At 48.1% G+C, this 6,000-nt stretch overlaps 1 protein-coding gene across 3 annotated transcripts in view; it reads left to right on the top strand.

Moving 5' to 3' along the window:
* Positions 1-1,806: 1,806 nt before the first annotated feature.
* Ica1 (islet cell autoantigen 1) overlaps positions 1,807-6,000 on the top strand; it is a 136,621-nt gene continuing 132,427 nt past the window's right edge. For 2 of the 3 annotated variants that reach the window (XM_052173243.1, XM_052173241.1), the window contains exon 1: positions 2,057-2,182. The gene's annotated coding sequence lies outside the window, so the exon portion shown is untranslated. Of the gene's footprint in view, positions 1,881-2,056; positions 2,183-6,000 lie in introns of those variants that run through there. The other variant, XM_052173242.1, reaches the window with a different exon arrangement.

The following is a 6,000-nucleotide window of genomic DNA, read 5'->3' as shown; positions in this document are numbered from 1 at the left end:
AATTAAGTAAATGAATAATACCTCATTTGAGGTGTGCTGTTAAAGTCTCTGGGAGTTAGGGAAATTCTGTTCACACTGGCCAGACACTGCTTTCATCCTGTAGGTTCTTCACTGGCAGGTACTGTCTTTGAAGGCTAAATTTCAGCCTCTGTGACTGGCAGGCTCTCTGACTTCTGGCTAAGAAGTCTGCCTCAGCCTTTCAACTGTTATGCAAATCCACTTTTTTGTTCTTTCCAGTGGTTAGGTCATGGTGACCTAAGCTTCTAGGGAACACTTTCAGCACACCAGACAGTCTACTGGCTTTATAACAAATGCATTTGCCTCAAAACCAATCTTTGATAAGTGAATGGAATTCTTCTATTTTCATGTGATTATTAAATTGCTACTGGTATGAAGACTGGAGTCACGGACAGTTTGGGGCTTCTGAGTACCTCTGACATCAGAAGAGCGTAGCATTTCGTACTGTTTGGACCCTTTTACTTACTTTGCTTTCCTAGGGATCAAACCCAGGGCTTTGTGCATGCTAAGTAAGTGCTCAGCCACTGAGTTATCCCTAACCATGAGTACTGGCTGGTTTTGTGTGTCAACTTGACAGAGGCTGGAGTTATCACAGAGAAAGGAGCTTCGGTTGGGGAAGTGCCTCCATGAGATCCAACTGTGGGGAATTTTCTCAATTAATGACCAAGGGGGGAGGGCCCCTTGTGGATGGTACCATCTCTGGGCTGGTGGTATTCTTGGGTTCTATAAGAGAGCAGGCTGGGCAAGCCAGTAAGAAGCATCCCTCCCTGGCCTCTGCATCAGCTCCTGCTTCCTAACCTGCTTGAGTTCCAGTCCTGACTTCCTTTAGTGATAAACAGCAGCATGGAAGTGTAAGCTCAATAAACCCTTTCCTCCCCAACTTGCTTCTTGGACATGATGTTTCTGCAGGAATAGAGACCCTAAGACACCATGTTTTAAACCCCACTCTCTCCTGAGGTTAGGTAAGGATCTCTTGGTTCAGACAACTCTAGGTTCAACCCTGGCTCTTCACAACTGAGCCATGCCAATGCTATCAGATGCACCAGCCTTCTGTAGGGAACTCTGAGCAGTATCTTCACCCTTAAAATGGCGATAATTTTAACCACCATATTGGACCACCAGCATTGTGAAGGACACAGTCTTGGTTTGGCATCCAGGAAACAATCCTTAGTGTTCACTGTGCATTTCTGGCTTGTTTGCATCATTACTCAGTAATTTTTCTTTCCTCCTACTAGCTGTTCCTAGCAGTGATCATTCAACAAACTTCTCTATAAGCATCAAAGAAGGGATGGGCCTGGTGTCTCCATCAGTATAGCTAGCATTAGGAAGCATTATTTGATACTCCTTTCCTGTGATATGCAAGGTACTCCAGAAACTAGGGTTTGATTTTTTGGGACAAAGGATAAGAAGAGATGAAACGCTGTGTCTAAAATAAGTATGTAAGTGACGGATGTGGCATATGGCTATGAAAAACAAGTGTGTAAATACATACCCAGCTGTTTTCTTAACACAGTCTTTAGCCTTTAAGCCCAAATTTGGATTCCAGACACAAGCCTCTTTGCTTTGGCACTGACCTCACGAAATCTGCCTATTCAAGTCACCAAACTCTATAAAGTAGCACGCACCCTTTACACAATATGAGGAAGGAACTCTGGGGTGTTCTCTGCGTCAGCCACCTGTAGATGGGTCATTGTGACGCGAACGCTATGGACACGTGGAACACCTGCCAGAGAGCAGGGGCGGGGTCATCTCTGGCAGCAGGTCCAAACGCCAGATACCCTAGAGATGGGGGTCACGGGAAGACCCCAGGGAGTAGAGAGAGGGACCCTCGCTCCTCTCATCCCTGATCCGCCCCAAACAAGGTGAGACCACAGCCCTCCCCCATCGGGAACCCTGGGTCCTGCAGAGAGCTGGTCACCGTCCCCGCAGGGAGGGAGGCGGCGGGTTCTGGAGGAGGGGAGGGCGCCCTCCCGGGCCGCGGCGCTGCGCTGGGGCGCGCACCGGCTCCGCGCTGCCATTCAGGCTGGCGGCGGCCGCTGCAGGAAGGACCGTTTCCTGCGCTCCCCGCCCCTTCCCTCGCCAGTGCTGACGCTGACGTCGGCGCAGGGAGCTGGAGGGACGCTCGGATCTCCGCCGGGAGGCTCCTGGGGGCCGGGGCTCCGAGGTACCTGCCCTCCGGGGCCGGGGCGGGGGCGAGCCGGGCGGGCTGCATGCTGCAGCGGGAGACGCCCGGCTGCCGGGGCGGTCGGGGACGCCAAGCCAAGGCCGCCTCTACTGCCCTTTGCTGGCTGCGGGTTCCAGGCGGGTCACCTCATCCACAACCCCCACCCCCAATCGGGTGCGGGAGGAGCATCATCCCCTTCCCTCCCGCAGACCCTCCCTCGGGCCTGGATGTGAGGTGGATGCGCGCGCCCTAGGAGCGTGCGTCAGCCCCCAGGGAGCGGGAGGGAAACAGGAGAGCACCTGCGCCCACACCCAAGCAGCTTCCCAACTGTCGTCCGGCCTCCTTTTCTCCCAGCCAGTGCTGGCCTAGCCTTCGTCCCCTCCCAGGTCCCCTCCGGATTGGAATTTGCGTCTGGAGCTGACTTGTTGACTAGTTCACCTGCAGCGTATCTGCCGTTTACATCTGCTGTTCCCCCTATTCTAGTCTCTGGCAGGGGCGACTAGGAGCCCATGGGCACCTTTTTTTTTTTGTAATGACTGGTGCCAGGAGGCCTGTGGTTGGCCCCTGCGGGCTACGAAGAGTCACTGAGCACGCCACGTTCTTGCAAACCCTGGCACGCGCGGGGTTTCTTTGGGTGCTGCGCTGCTGACTCCGCCTTTCCTGCCCCGGGGTTGATGCAGCTCCTGTTTCCTCTGAAAGTAATATCCTGTTATGCCAGTCTTTCTCTCGAGCGGCTCCCGTTAACCTTCACACTATCTTTTGACTTGTAGAGTCCCAAAGCCTCTCAACTTCTCTTTGGGGCCTTTAATGCACCATACCAATAATGTTAGCAAATGATGTTTGGGGTCTTTTGGGTGGGGCTAGAAAGGAGAATATAGTCTCCTTTTTAGATAGTATTGAATATAGCACAAGGAAGGGTTTATCCATCAACCTGAACAGCTGTTAACTAAACATTCCATGGACCTGGAAAAGACATCGACAGCTGGTTTGAAAATGGTTATTAATGGAGGAATGAATGCACATGGGGTATTTGTTGACCATTATGGTCCTTTAAGCGATAACTTATTGCATGTGTGAGTTTATTTCGGCAGGTTCTTCCATTCAATTGGCTTTCGTGATCCTCTGGTTTAAATCTGACATCTCAACCGCTCAGAAGTTAGGGGATAAAGTAGGACATGATTATGAAATTCACGCTACAAAATGTTTCTTACCCTTTTTTCAACACACATACACACACGCACATACCCGCGTACACACACGCACGCACACACACATGCACACACGCACACACGCATCTGTGCATGACGTGTAAACACATTTGCATACCCCACATGTGAAGCTCAGAGAATAATTTCGTGGCTTTGGTTGTCTCCTTCCAACTCTGCATAGGTTCTTGGTGTTCAATTCAGTTTGCCAGCTTTGCCAGCTTTGTACCATAAGTACCTTTGCCTGCCCCGGCATCTCACTGCCCACTCTGAATTCTATTTCCTTTATAGGTCTCAGCATTTATTTGTACGCATTTATTTATTTTCATTAATCATTGCTTTCCTTTACATTTCAAATGATATCCCCCTTCCCAGCTACCTCTCCACAAACCCCCTCCCCTTCGCCCCTCCCCTTTGCCTCTATGAGGGTACACCTCCACCCACTCACCCACTCCCGACTTACTGCTCTAGCATCCCTTTACACTGGGGCATCAGACCTCCACAGGACCAAGGGTCTCCCTTTCCATTGATAAGGCCATCCTCTGCTACATATCTATCTGGAACCATGGCTCCCTCCATGTGTACTCTTTGGTTGGTGGTCTAGTCCCTGGGAGTTCTGGGTGATCCAGTTAGTTTATATTGTTGTTCTTCCTATGGGGTTGCAATTCCCTTCAACTCCTTCAGTACTTCCCTTACCTCTTCCGTTGGGGCCCCCAGGCTCAGTCCCATGATTGACTGTATCTGCATCTGTATTGGTCAGGTGCTGGTCAAACCTCTCAGGGAACAGCCATAGAGGTTCTATCAGCTTTTATTTCAAAAACATCTTTCTAGAGATTACTCTAGGGTCACTGCAAGGTTATAATCTTTAGTCTCTCAAAAATGTTTGGTGTTATCAGCCCAGTTCATGCATTTAGACTGCAGATGTTATTTTATAATGTCATTTCTTATTACTTAGGAAAATGGTTCAATGTTATTAAAAATGAATCTTAAGAAAACATAGAAGTTAAACTTCAGAGTTCTGCTACTTGTAAGAAGTGGAGAAACCTGGCATTAATAGATCACTGACCCTTGATCCTCCTTTGAAAGCTAAAGACACCAGTTGGTAATTGCCTATGATTTTATAGCCTTTCCTCCATCTGGTAGACCCAAGTGTCATGCAAGACATGTGGGGTAGACCCACTGATAAAGATGCTATGGTACCTAGCATCTTTATTTCTGTATCTAAACTTATGAAAAGTGCCTTAAATCTTGTTCTCTAGTAGAAAATCTTCAACATGACCATTTTCAATGTGTCTGATGATACATTATTTTCTTCAGGTCAAAGCATCTTTATCAGTGGAAGGGTATGTGTGAGAACGGTGACAGGATCTAGTAATCTTGTGTTGGACATGAACTCTGTTACAGAAACCCACAGGAGAGGGTGGGGAAGCCTACAGGTCATCCGAATCAGGAAACATGTCCCCACTGTGCCTGGTGATCCTATAGACAGCAACAATAGGGCTAGCCTGTGCTCACTGATTTCTCACTATTATCAGGCACAGAGATGTGTGGTCAAAGGAAGAGGATAGGTTCCAGTTTATGAGCCTTATTACCCTGCACGCCCATCCAGAATCTGCCTAAGGTAACCTCACACCCCACAACTGATAGAGGTGAAACCTCTTTCTAACTTCTCTTGGTTCTCAGTCCACTGTGTCTCACTCTACAATCACATCTAGTACCAAGGAAGAGTACAGAGAACTCACAGACTTTGAATTTCAGTACCAGCAGGGTTGGAACCTGTGAAGAAATCTTTCCCAAAAGCTCACACGCTGAAGGCTTGGTCACCAATGTAGTGTTCACAGATGGGGTTTAGGCACCAACCAGAGTTGGTTAGAAGGACCCATGGCTCCAGCCGTATATGTACCAAAGGATGGCCTTGTTGGATATCAATAGGGAAAGAGGATACCATTTGAAATGTACATACATAAATTATCCAGTAAAAAAGGGAGGGGGCAAAGATGTGGTTTAGGGAAAGGATTGGATCATGGGAGCTTTAACCTAGTCCATGGATTAATTGATTAATGGACTCATAATCTGAAGGCAGTAGTGGGAGGATCTGATTGGAAGAGGTAATCCAATGGGGACACACCTTTCAAGATTGCACATGTATCAGATCTTACCTCTTTTCTGGCCCCTCACTCTGTCTGCTTCCTGGATACCATGTGGTGAGAACTCCTGCTCTGCCATGACCTTTATCCTCTATGCTTCTTTGAGAAACTCATACAACGTATTTTTATCATACTTACTTTTTATCTAACTCCTGTCTCAACTCCTCCCACATCCTTGCATGCTCTGATTTTCTTTGTAATTATGATGGTCACACACACACACACACACACACTGAATCCATTTAGTGTTGCTTATATGTATGTATTTAGGGATGACCACGTGATATTAGATAATCATCCAGGGGACTGAGGAAAACTAAATCTCCCTCTCTCTGAAGTCTTAGACTCTTCATCTAGGGGCAGGGTCTTGTGAGATACCCCCTATCCACGCTGGCTTGTCACCTGATGTCATTGTTCTGATCTTGTTTAGGCTTCTACCATATTGTTGAGATTTCATCGATGTGAC

The sequence above is a fragment of the Apodemus sylvaticus genome, chromosome 2, assembly GCF_947179515.1.
Source record: "Apodemus sylvaticus chromosome 2, mApoSyl1.1, whole genome shotgun sequence".
In the NCBI taxonomy this organism is placed as follows: Eukaryota; Metazoa; Chordata; class Mammalia; order Rodentia; family Muridae; genus Apodemus; species Apodemus sylvaticus.
This window is presented reverse-complemented; position numbering and strand designations above follow the sequence as displayed.